The sequence below is a fragment of the Lissotriton vulgaris genome, chromosome 7 (genome assembly GCF_964263255.1).
Source record: "Lissotriton vulgaris chromosome 7, aLisVul1.2, whole genome shotgun sequence".
NCBI classification, from domain to species: Eukaryota; Metazoa; Chordata; class Amphibia; order Caudata; family Salamandridae; genus Lissotriton; species Lissotriton vulgaris.
In genome coordinates, this window is record NC_141695.1 from 1,735,719,313 (window position 1) to 1,735,732,691 (window position 13,379).

Sequence of the window (13,379 nt, forward strand, 5' to 3'; positions counted from 1 at the left end):
TCATTTCTCCACGTTTTTTCCTCTTTTCTTGTGTGATGCATTGTGCAACACACATAGAAACAGTGAAACTCCATTGACTGTTTATGTGCAGGAAGGTGTCCCTCACTCAAATAGAATAACTGGGTGTGACATAAGTGTGGATTGGGCCAGTCCAGCCCAACTTGCAGAATTTTTTAGGCTTGTCCAGAATGATGCCTCTGGGGCTGTGTGGACTTTGAAGACTCTGTCAATTCAACACCTGAAAACCAAGAACAGCTGACATGTAATGTTTCTTTTTGATTTATATAGATATCCATGTGTGTTGCATTATGCAGCACACATGGAGGTTGAAAATCTATTTTCCACATAATATTGTGCTGGAAGGGGTCCCTTAATGCAAACTCAAAATTTAAAATTCAGACAATTCACCCAATTCACATGTGCCAAAACATGGACTGGCCTGATGGTCAGACACCACCTTAAGGGCATAAACATGGCAACCCCATATAACTTTGGTAGACAAGCCTCATCCTTGTGTGTTGAGACAAGGTAAAGCACTATGTGAATGAATTTTACACAGCACCTGACTCATAGCTTGGCCCTAACAAAGGTTAACCTTGAACTGATGTGTCAATGTGTGCAGCAACATGCACTCATTATTTTCTCAGCATACTGAAAGGTGAATACTATGTATTTTGCATTGTATCACCATGATTAAATACCACTTTTCCCCCATTACATATATGGGTATTGTCTCAGATGACTACATCTGCATCAGAATCATCCCTCAAAGTATGTTGCGGCCTAAGAGCCACTGCAACACACTTTCTTCCCCATCTCATGCTCAGTGGAGCATATGTGCCTAATATTGATTTGAACATTATGTCACGTTATGTTGCTTAACATCCCTTTTTTAATTGGGAGAGTGTGAGTTTTACATCAAAACAGCGCTGAAAGTGATGTTCTGTTGGCAGTATGTTGCCCTGACTGTTTTAGACACACATTATACCTGTCCCTTTACATGTGATAGGATTTAGATAAGTGTCCAGCTTGCTTGAGCTATTTTAGGCTTATGTCCCACTATCTGTCTGAGGTCAGAAGGTCATGTATGTGTGAGTTAATGGAGGGTTAGGATGATGTGACACGCATTTTTAATTTTAGTGTGTGTTCACGAGTATTGTGTACATTCCTGGAGAGATGCAACCATATGTGGCTGAGATTGTGAAGCAGGGGGTTTAGGAACTGTGACCCAAAAAACAGGAATTATGAACACTTGATGAATAACCTTTTGTTAGTTACAAAGCCATGGCAACAACAGGCCAGAATGATGACAGACTGAAATTGAGTGTGAAGGGTAAGGTAATTGAAGCAGGATAGACCTTGAGTGCAAATACAACATAGCTCATGGTTTACTAATAGGAGTGTGAGGGATGTAAAGACTCAACTTTTGAAAATGGTTTGGGTAATACCCATCTTAGTACAATTATGATTTTATAGGATTACCAAACAAATTACACTGAGTAAGTTGGAAAGCATTCCAATCCCATTTAGCATGGAACTAGATGATGGGTTGAAGGGCAAGAGAATGAACATAGGCAACGTAAGATTGGAGGAATGGATGGAAAGCAAAAGCTAAGGAAAGAAGGTAAGAAGGGATGATGCAAGGGCTGGAGGTAGATTATCCGACAGGACAAGCCATAGTAGAAAACAATGATAAATTATGAAGCAGCTTAAGAATATTTGAATGTGGACAATGAAGAATGACAAAAGCTAGAAGGTGAACACTATGTTGTGTGAATGGACCAAAGTGAGGTATGACTTGATAAAGATTATGATGCATATGGGATTTGAGGAAATGAATCAAATGTTGTTAGGATATTCAAATTTAAAATAGGTGAGGTATGTAGAGAACAAATGTCACTGCTGAATGTGCACTTTTAGCACATTACTTAAAATGTGGAGCTGCAATACCAATCACTGTGAAGCATTGGACTAAGGGGAGCTAACACCACAGGAACTTGAATGGTAAGTGTTGAACTCAATGGAGTATAACTACAAGGCCCTTGCGCCGGAGGTGCGTCACTTTTTGTGATGCACTGGCGGAGCAACCTGCTGCCCCATATTTACAAGGACATGTAAAGCCACCCTGCTTGGCTTTTCATGTCCTTGTGAATATGGCACCTTTACATGCAAAACTTTGCTTGAAAAGGGTGTGCCATTTGTGTTGCTCTGGGTGTTCCCACTCCACACTCATGGATTCTGCTGCATTTTAAGATTTATGAGAAATCGTAACCCCAGAAACGCATCAGAAGAATACGCCTCACCAGGTGAAGCATATGTAGGCGCAACGAGGAGAAATGTTATCAAATCTCTTCATTTTTTTTCTCTTCCTATACGTGCTACATCCTGCAGCACACATAGAAAGAGGAAATCAACTCCTATGATAGTTTTTATGCAGGAAGATGTCACTTCCTGCACAGAAAGTTCAAGTTCAAGTTCAGAGATTTGTATAGCGCACTACTCACCCAGAGGGTCTCAAGGCGCTTGAGGGAGGGGGGTGCTTTACTTATCGAATATCCAAGTTTTTAGTTGCTTTCTGAAAGCGAGGTGGTTCTGTGTAAGGCGGAGGTGGGTGGGGAGAGAATTCCAGGTTTTGGCCGCTAAGTAGGAGAAGGATCTTCCTCCCATGGAGGATTCATGGATGCGCGGAATAGCGGCGAGAGCTTGATTGGACGATCGTAGTTGGATATATGATTGTGTATTACGTTTGGCCCAGAACCAATATATTCACAATGTAATTTCCTACATGTGCATTTTAAATTTGTTGACCTACATGACTGAGTGGCTTGAGATGTGTTGTGTGTTCAAGTTGTTCTTACCAACAAGCAGTCCATTTCCATAGGTGCCAGTCTGTAACTGCTGGTTGATGACAGATTGGCAGAAGATAAATTAAGCACGGGCACTGCCAGGGTACTTAGCCACGACATTCCGAAACACACCAAGAGGGTCAACTATTGTCTGCACATTCATGGAATAGGTGTGCTTCCAGTTTCTGTAGATGTGGGCAGTGTTCGCAGGAGGCACAAGCTGCACATGGCTGCAGTCCGTTGCACCCAAAACATGCAGAAAACCACAATGGCATAAAAGCCTTGCTTGTTGGTGAGTTGTTCTTGTGCAGTGTTGAGGAAGTGCAGGTACTGTGGTGTCAGGCTGAAGATGGAATCAAGGACAGTGGGGAGGAATCTGGAGAAGGATGGCTAGGAAACTCCTGCCACTCTTGTGGTGGTAGGTTGAACAGTCCCTGATGCCAGCATGTGCAGCACAGCAAGTAGCTTTCTCTGTGGAGGGATGCTTATGCTGCGCTTGGATGTGGCCTGCAGCATTGGTGTAATCTATTTGAGGAGGTGGAGAATGGAGCCCCTTTTTAGCCTGTTTTGGGCTATGACCTCCTCAGGCTGAGGTGTATGAGGGTGACTGTTTCAAGGTAGATCAGCTCTCTTCGGCAGCGCTGCTTCTGTGGCGATTGTGGCGGTCTACTTGGTGCTCTGAGTTACAGTGGCAGAAGCTCTATAGATTGTCTTCCTTACATACAGGTGGTTTTGCATCATTTTTAAGGCCAGGTAAGTATTGACATTAGAAAACTGCTGCTGCTAATTGGACTTAGCTGCAGTTTATTTGTTTTGGGAAATACAAGGGAATCCTTATAAATATTGTGTTGAGTGTTTTGCAGGAGTTTTTACACAGGAACGCCTACCTTGCATCTCCTTTTCGGTAAGTCACACTAACAGACGTGGTGCTTTTCAAAATTCAGATTTCGCAGGAAAAATGCAGCTAACTGGAGTTAGCTGCAACATGTAAATATGGCCATAAAGAAAAGCTGCCATTGCATCAAACAATTGATGTTATGGCAGCATTAAATCCTTACAAATATGCCCCTTTGTTTGCTTCCCTGCGTTGCATCAAAGCTTTTAAATTTTGGCCCCAATCTGAATGGACCTCCTGTCAATCCCTCAGACTGAGGCCATTTAAAACATTCTGGTAGTTACAGATCCTTCTGCCCATCATATGCCGGCCTCCTTATGCACAGACAAAAGGAGACTGCATCCTTACTGGTGACAAAACCCCTTAACGTGCTTCTTACTAATGGTGTTTAGGAGCAAGGGTATGTTTGACAGAGTCACTACTGAGTGAAGTGGATCTGAAACTTAACAGAACTTCACAAAAGACCCAAAGTAAAAATTGAAAAGATTTTGGAAACCTTGCAGCCAAGCAAAGCAAGGAATGCTGAACACAACTAATCTTTTTCTGACAAACTCAAAACACAACAGATAATTGACTAGTGACGCAGTGCAGCTGCAGAGTTTTCAACAAACTGAAAGAACAAACTAGTGGATTGCTTTGACTTTTAATCCTAAACTATCAGGACCATTTTCCAAGCCATCCCACCCTATGAAATAACTTCTGAGGCTGGGACGTAGAGTAAGAAAGTTTCCCAAGACAATAGTATAATGAACTTGGGCTAAATCATTTGAATTGGCTGCAGATGGTCCAAGATCAGAGATCGGTTATTCAACTTCTCAAGGAATTGTTGGAAAGTTTTTGACATTTTGGGGGATTTCTCTGCTCTGACGCTTGATGCTAGTGAGGAAGAACATATACTGTTTCAAGAAGTTGTGCTCATACAATTGCAATCACCAACTGCAACAATTATTCTGTACCTCTGACTTCTTCTAGGTGCCCATCCCATTCCATCTCTTCACATAGAAGTTTTCCTAATAGTGAAGTTGAAAGGTACTGGCCCTCCAAAAAGTGGGTCCCACCCTCTCAGGTCTGTGCTGTATTTTTGTACAGCACATCTGGCATCTAGGCAAATGAGTCTTAGCATATATTGCACAAGAACACCAAGGTTATGAGCCGGGGCAGTCCATACTCTTCCTGAAAAGGGAGAGAGAAACTATATTTTAGTGTAGCCCAGTTGGCCTTAGCCTGGTATTGTCCAAATGCTAGCACTAAGATAATGCTGTTCTAGTCTTGTTTTGAAGGAGCATTTAGCCCTCCACCTACTGCTACAGAGTACCAGCTTCCTTTGCCATCAGGGAAGGCTTGTGGAAGAATCAGTGGTCTGCTGAATGCAACATGGTTCAATCTGCCACTTGAAAAGCAGAGAATCAATCTTTCCAGCCCTCTCTTCTACTCAAGAAGGAAAAAGAAGGGCAGGAAAGGAACCTGGTATTAAAACAAAGAATAGTGAAAATTGGGGATTGTCAGGTGAAAGCAATCACAGAGATTGCAACTTGAAAGTGATTAGCCTTATACTACCCTTCTCTGACTTACTTTCAATTCCCTAGGATGGCACATATTATAATTTCAAAGTTGGGATGAAGAGTCATCCGATGCTCAACTCCATGCATTGCTTGCCTCTTTATGCAAAATCAATGTGATTGAAAGTGAAATGCTATGTGTTTGCACAAGTCAGTTTGCTCACCATCTGAAGCTAGGCCAGGGGAGTCCTGACCAGGCATGTGAGAAATATGCCCCTCCATGACCTGATAGGTAGTAAAAGACAGACATGAGTATGGTGCCAAGGACCGCTCACCCCCTGGTCCTTGATGCTATTGCACACGCTGCACTAAGGACAGATACACCCTATTAAAAAAACTTCAGGATTTTAGAACTATGTCCAGTAACTTTCTCGTTTCCACTGTATTAAAGCGCAACTTAGAATCTTAACAGTGAGAACATAAACTGTGTTATAGCTATGCCACCTGCTCTAGAATTGAATCTCGAAAACTTCAACGATACCAGGAGAGTTTGCACCGGCGCTGAGCTATTTTGCAGGTGCATTTTGACAAATAGCCAGTGCAAAAACTAAATGTGCGATAACTTATCAGTGCAGGAAAAAAGTTTTGTGGCAATCAAATCAAATGTCAATTTAAGCCCAACATCAGTGAATAATAAGTGAATCTGGCATGGCTTATCTCACCACAGGCTTTTTATTAAGAGTGGATATAAGGATTCCTCAGAGGTCGGATCATGTTGGTGTTCACAGTCCTGGTACTACTTCTACTATAGTCACATATCCCACTACAAGATCGCACAGATAGCACTAAGAACTGGGTGCACTAGCTATCTCAGAGTATTCTCTGAGATTACCACAATTGATAGATAATCTCAGTGTATTCTGCACGAGTTGTTGTCACCTGATAATACATAAGCAAATAAATAAATATCAAAATACAATTGTGCATGAATAAAATTGTTCTCACTAGGAGAACAAGGATATCACAACTATGGGGCCGATTCTGATATTGGACGGACCTGAATCCTTCTGACATCGGTCGGGAACTGTGACCGACTGACGTGACCGACTGACCTACTGTCATTGATTCTGGCCCTGCAAGTATGTTTCACAATGAGAGCATGCATCCGAGCGGATTGCATGCCCGTTTTGTGATATGGAGGGGTGCAGTTTTTCAATACACCCTGTGGCCGGCACCCCAAGGTGCCAGCCACCGGGTGCAGGGATCAACAGAGGGGCACCATGGGTGCCCCCAGGCCACCATTCGGGGGCCTCGCACCCATGGGGGCCCTACTGGGGGCCATGAAAGACAGTTTCTGACTGCCTTTTCGTGCCGGAAACACTGGCACAGAAAGCCAGTGAAAAACTGCCATCATACTCCCTCTGTCGTAAAGAAGCGGCCGAGGAAGTACTGAAAGATTTTAGGACGGCGGACGGGCTCTCCGAGCCCGTTGTAAGCTGTCAGGAAATCTGAGTCAAATTCTTTTCTGACCGAGCCCATCAGAATGGCTCGGTTGGAAAGGAAACCGGCTGGCACTTTCCGATGCGGGCGGAAGGGCTCTGACCGTCGTTTGGAGCCCTTCCGTTCAAAATCGGAATTGTGCCCTATGTGTTTTCCCAAACGCTTTCTGTTTTTTGGGTTTCCACTATATGGTAAAATGTTTGTTCACCAGGTTACATGTGTTCTCATGTGAACAGCTTTTGTTATACACATTGTCATATTACTTTTTAGTCCTGAAGATGTTGTGGGGTCTACCCCTATCGATGAAACACGTGTTGGCTGGGAGTTGTAGATTACAAAAAAGAAAAAGCATGTGGGTCACTCCTTTCAATGGGCCCGATTCACAGAACTAACTTAAGACAAAATCCTAAACTTACTACTTTTGGTATTCACAGAAGTTAGGATTTTGTCTTAAGTTTGTCTGAAGACAGACTTGAGTTAGGATTTTGTCTTAAGTCTGTCTTAAGTTTGTCTTAAGACAAACTTAAGACAAAATCCTAACTTCTGTGAATACCACAAGTAGTAAGTTTAGGATTTTGTCTTAAGTTAGTTCTGTGAATCGGGCCCAATGTCTTTATCCACTAATTTGTTAGGAAATGTACATATTTGATTGGAGTGTGTGCAGAGGATAGAAATTGTTTTGCCTGATCCTAGGGTCAAATGTTTTGAGGGCTTAGGGTGTTTTCCGTCACCTCTGACCCTGCTTGATTATTTCACTACCGTAGACTAACGCAAACTCTATAGGCGCCAGATCCCCTGCTAAGAACACTCCAACTGTGTATTAGTCGGTGAATAAATGCTCAGCTCGACCTACACTCTACTGGAGGCACAACTACTCATCTTCGCTTTCCTGTCCACTGACTGGCTCTGTGCTCACCAACCCTAATGATGGTTGAAAGGAGGCTCTTGACATATTTTCTATGAAACGCCAGTGACCCAGGTGACAAGTAGTTCATCCCGGTGTGAGACCCTCAGCTAGAGCTGCCTTTTACGTCAGATCTTTAAAACATTGATATTAAGGGCATGAGGGCCCTGTAAACCGATTGCCATTGCATGTAAACTCATTCATGATTTTTTCCCTTGGCAAGGGGTGTTCGAGTATGCCTCCTGCACCCAGCAGTCTGCAAACAATGCAACTCTTTTGAATAAACTGTTACAGCAATTATTTGTTCAGTCAAGCCTTTTTTCAGAGAATGGCAAACAAAACTTTCATTCTGTTGTGCTGTTCAATTTCTTCTGAGGTTTGCTCAGTTTACCATATTTGCATCAGACATTGTGAGAAAGTTTGCTGGAGCTCCAGGGAGCCAGGGCTTACTGAGACCTGATTCTACCAAATGTCTTTCTACCTTTTGAGTCTAATGACTTCCCCCTACTATTGGGCACTTCAGTACTTTACCCTCAGAGTAACAAAGGTAAGCAGTGCAAATCTGCCAGATATTTGACTACAGCAAGGATCACACCTGTCCCACTGACAGGGACAACAGCAACATCAAAATCAAGGGCCACAACAAGAACCACTACTATAACCACAAGGGGGCTAATGCAGAAAAATCAGTTGTCTTTCCTGCATCATTTCCAGATGCTGGAATAGCAGCGGCCACATCAAGAACTACAATAGTTGGCAGCACAAAAGGGACTACTGCAGCAACCACTGTTGTAACCACAGCAGGAACCTCAGCAGTGACAACAACTGCCACAGTTTTGAGGTGAACAGCATCAGCAAAAGCAGGGACTACTGCAGCAACCACTGTTGTAACCACTGCAGGGATCACAGAAGTGATGAATGCTGCCACCAACACAAGGAAAACAGTAGAAACCATGGCTGCAAATGCAGATAAAACAAAAACTGCAACAACAGCTGGTACCACAACATGGACAGGTGATGCCATCATAGAGCAATAAACAGTTGCTACAACTGCAACAGCTGCTTCAAGCATAGCAGGGACCACAACTGCAAACACAGATGTAATACCAATTTGAGCACATTACATAGCTGCCAATAAAGGAGCTAAAATAGCAGCAGCAATAGTTTCTACAAAATGTTTTACAAAAGCAGGAACAACACCAGCCACCGCAGTCGGAATCACCATAGCAACAATAGCTGTAATCATCGTAATAAGGACAGAAGGGGTAACAACAATGGCGAAAGCTTGTACCACAGTTTTAACTGCAGCAGGATCACAGTAGCCACCATTACTGTGCTCCTGCTGATTCCACTAAAACTATCATAGGACTCAACCATCTCTAGAGTCCTTTAGGTGGCAGCCATCTTGTAATGGTCCTTTCTATGTGATTCCACTATAAGCCTGCACTTTCAACCCCACCAATGAACGTAGTTCCAGACCTGAAGCTGCCCACCGTTCACACCCCCACTCCTTCCACCACCCATCTCAAAAGAATAAACTTTAAAGACTACTGACCCAGCCCAGCCCCCCCCCCCCTGATGGATCAGTTCTATCCTATCCCAAAGCATATTCTCTACTCTGGAGGAACACCTTATGACCCAAATCTAATGTTCCTCCTACTTAAACTCAGGAGCCACCTGAATTCTACACCTCCCCTCCCTCCCAAATGACCCTCTGCTTTAAGATCTTTCTATGCCCAATCCTTAGTGCCCCTTCATCCCTCTGGATACCCGCCAATCTAGAAACTCCACTTGAATTCTCCTCCCTCTCAACCCCTGTAGTGAGGAAGATGAGAACAAATACAAGAAAGCGCCACCAGACCATCAGGAAACCACCGCCCCTTTACATCTTAACAACCTTAAATCCCATGGCCCTCACTCCATCACCTACCCTCCCAACCTTTCAGCTAACGCTACCAACATCTTTAGGCAAAGACTACTTAAGCAGCACCCTGAAACACTCATAGCTGACCTCTACCATAACTCTTCCAACGGTAAGATTAAAAAAGATCGAATTTTTTATACCACCCACCAGGACAAATGGAGAAGTAACCTAGCTAACCACCTTTGAGTCACCAAAGCCACCAATATCCCTTACGGCCAATTTTTCTAATCTCCAAGTCATCTGCCTTCAAAATCAACGCCACCATATTAGTATACAGAAATGGCAAAGTCATGGTCCAAGCCAATGACTTCAACCTTTGCCAGTTTGAACTTGCCTTCCCCAAGCTGTGAAACTCCATTTCTAGCCCTTCTAATTATCCAACCACTTCCCAGCCCATCACCCAGAACCTGACCCAAGAAATAACGCTCACGAATCCTGCCATAAACTCAATTATAGAACTCCTCAGAACTACATTCCACCCCCTACGCCATATCCCTCTTCTCCCCACCTCCATTCCCCTTGACTCCACCTCCCAATTCAAGACATTGCTCTCTACTACACCCCCACACATCACTCACTCAATACACTTACCCTACTCTCCCTACCCGCAGAAACCCCGACATTTGCCTAACCACTGCCCAATCCTCTGACAAAAAAACACCATTTAATTCGAGAAGCACTTTCCCAATCTCTGCCCATACGAAGAAACATAAGTCTCCACTTCCTGTAATACTACCACTCCCTAACCCTCCTGCCCCAACCAGCACCTCTAATCTAATCTGCCCTCTAAGTACTTCCCTCCCCTACCCTAAACCTAGAGTCCATGGCCCCACTAACCAAATGGCTTGCATGTATGAAAAAACAACTCAACGCTCTCTTACCAATGAACCCTGTCCACATCATATCGATAATTTAAAGCCTATCCCATCTCTATAACCAAACCATCATAATCACCCCTTTTCTCTGTCCAACACTCACAACTCTCCTCCCTCATAAACATCAGTGAGCCCTCTCACTGCCCAATTCCAAAACAAACAGCTCACCACCCTTCTCAACAACCCATGGCACAGGCCGAAAAGAGTGGAACCTAAGATGTCCTTGAGAGAGGCAATGAATCTTGCTAAAATCCATGAGCTAAATTAGGACATTAACATTGCTTTCATCACCAAAACATGGCTTAATGAAACATCCTATCCGAGACTTAACGTCCTACTGCCCCCTGGTTTTTCCATCACTGAAAAAGAAAAAACAGACAAACGCAGCTGTGGCATTGATATCATTCATAGGAACAACATCAAAATAGCTGAAACAAACACCCACTCCTTCTCTGCATTTAAATACCTCAACACCAACCTAACACGACAAGACAACAAAGTAACTAAATGCCATGTCATCTACCACCTTCCAGGAAGCACTCTTGGATTCACTGAACAATTAGCTGACCTACTTTCCCACTGTTCTCTATCCAACTCCGACTGCATGATCCTAGGTGACTTCCGCCTCCACTGGAATAATGAAAAGGACACTTTAATGCAGTCACTAAATGAACTCTTTCTCACCAAGGAGCTCACCCAACACTGCAAGTGACAAATCCACAACAAATACCCTACCTTGGATATGATCATAGCCTAAAACAAAACAATAAGCAGCAATAATATTCTCTCAACCAACTGGTCAGCCCACCACATCATTCGATTCAACATCAAGCAAACTGCAGTGCCACCAGTCAAAGCCCAGATTTTGGATCATCCCATACCTCAATCCCAAACCCCTCAATGACCTCAAAGAAAAAATAAAATCACTTCTCCCGCCCTCCACAGACAACCTTAACATGGTCGAGCTCACTACACTATACAACATAATGATGAAAACTGCAAAGGACCAGTTAGCACCCATGAAACACAAAAGGATCAGAGACATCTCTTCCAGAGCCTGGTTCAACTAAGATTTCAACTCTGAAAGTACAAGTAAGAGTCACTGACAGATTCTGGAGAGCAAACCTATCCACAACTAACCTCTTCCAGCTCAGAAGAGAACAGAGGAATTACAAAAAACAACTCATAATCGAGAAAACCACCTTCTTCCGGAGTGCACTAGACAAAGCAAAAAACTGACCCAAACAACTCTTCAATATCCATAAACAGACCTCCAAGCACACTAAGGTCAATCCCCCTGCCTCCAAACTACATTGTGACAACATGGCCAAAATATTCAAAGACAAAATCACCAAAATTGAGCCTTCCCTAGACCACCACCCTCAATCCCAAACCAGCAAGTCTTCGCCTATAATGAAACTAAATCCAAACCCAGTTCACTCCATGTTCCGCAAAGTCAAGACCCCTCTCCTACCAACCACCAAAATAACCCTATACCCAAGACCCTCCTCTTCTCCCAAGAGTTGGAAGGACTTCAAACCTTTCTCACAAGAGGACCTTAGCGGGTGATTGCAATCTCCAAACCCTCCAACCACTATGCAGACCCACCACCTGCTTCCCTGTCTAAGAACCTCAACCTCACCTGACTGCCCAACTGCCTTAAACAAGGTCAAATCAAACCCCTACTAAAAAAGCTGAGGATGACCCGAACAGTCTCAAAAACCTTAGGCCCATAGCCAACCTTCTTTTCCTAGCTAAAATCCTCGAGAAATGTGTTGTCTCCCAACTCAACCAACACCTGACTCACCCCAAATCTGGTTTCAGGAATGGATGCAGCAACCACTTTACTGAGTATCATATAAATCCAATTGACACACATTCTTTACAAGTTATATATAGTTCTTATCACAAAACTATGTTCATTAATTCCTGGGTTCTTGAGGTTGAGTACTTCACACTTTAGTTTGTTACTCCCAAATCTTGGACTCCACAAGTCATTTATTGTGAATGTTCAGGTTCATCCGAGTAGCCAACACATGTTTTGTCAGGTTCCTCAACTTCATAAGGGCTACAATTGTAAAAAGAAATAACAGAATAGGAATTTCTAGCTTGGCATTAGAAAGTGTATTTACAAGGCAACAGCCATTTTCACCATCAATCGTCGTGGGTTTTCCCATTGCACGCAATCATAGTACACAAAAGTATTCATGTATTTATAAGTATATGAGAGCAGATGTGCAAACAGTTAGAACACCTAATATTAGTGTCGATCCCGATATAGACCCATGTCAGGATAGTTACATTACTTCTATAAATACAGAGGGAAAGATATAGTGAACAATTATTGGCAGCATGCAGCTAGAAGTTTTATAACGTATATAAAGATTGAAAAGCACATTTATGGAACTCAAATAAGTGCAAAGAATGAGGTCAGGGTATTTAAAAGTTGTATATATATCTATGTTTTAGTAGAGATAAAGTGATACCTAAAGCCCATGTGTAAGTAAGGTGCAAATGGGGCAGTAAGCTCATTTACCTTATTGTCTCACTGAATAGTCAAATAATTCACACATCTGTGCTACTTAAGGAGACCAATGGTCCACCTAAATGTACATAAATCATATTTGTCAAAGGTTTAAAGATCAAGAACATTGTGTCTGTTCCCACATATATGTGGAATACTCACTCACGCAACTTTGTTCATCCACGCATATCTTAAGATTTCATACCAACGATACCCAAAATTAACATAAATCCAAACGTAGGGACCTAAAGTTGAACCCAGATTGTATACAGTCAATATGAGAGCCCTCCATAATATTATATCATCCCCTCTAATATGCCCATCAACTGAACCCTCATAACATAGCAACTCACCAGTTATAGACTCGCCTGTCTCACGTCAGTTCTGTAAAGATTCAGGACAGTACTATTTG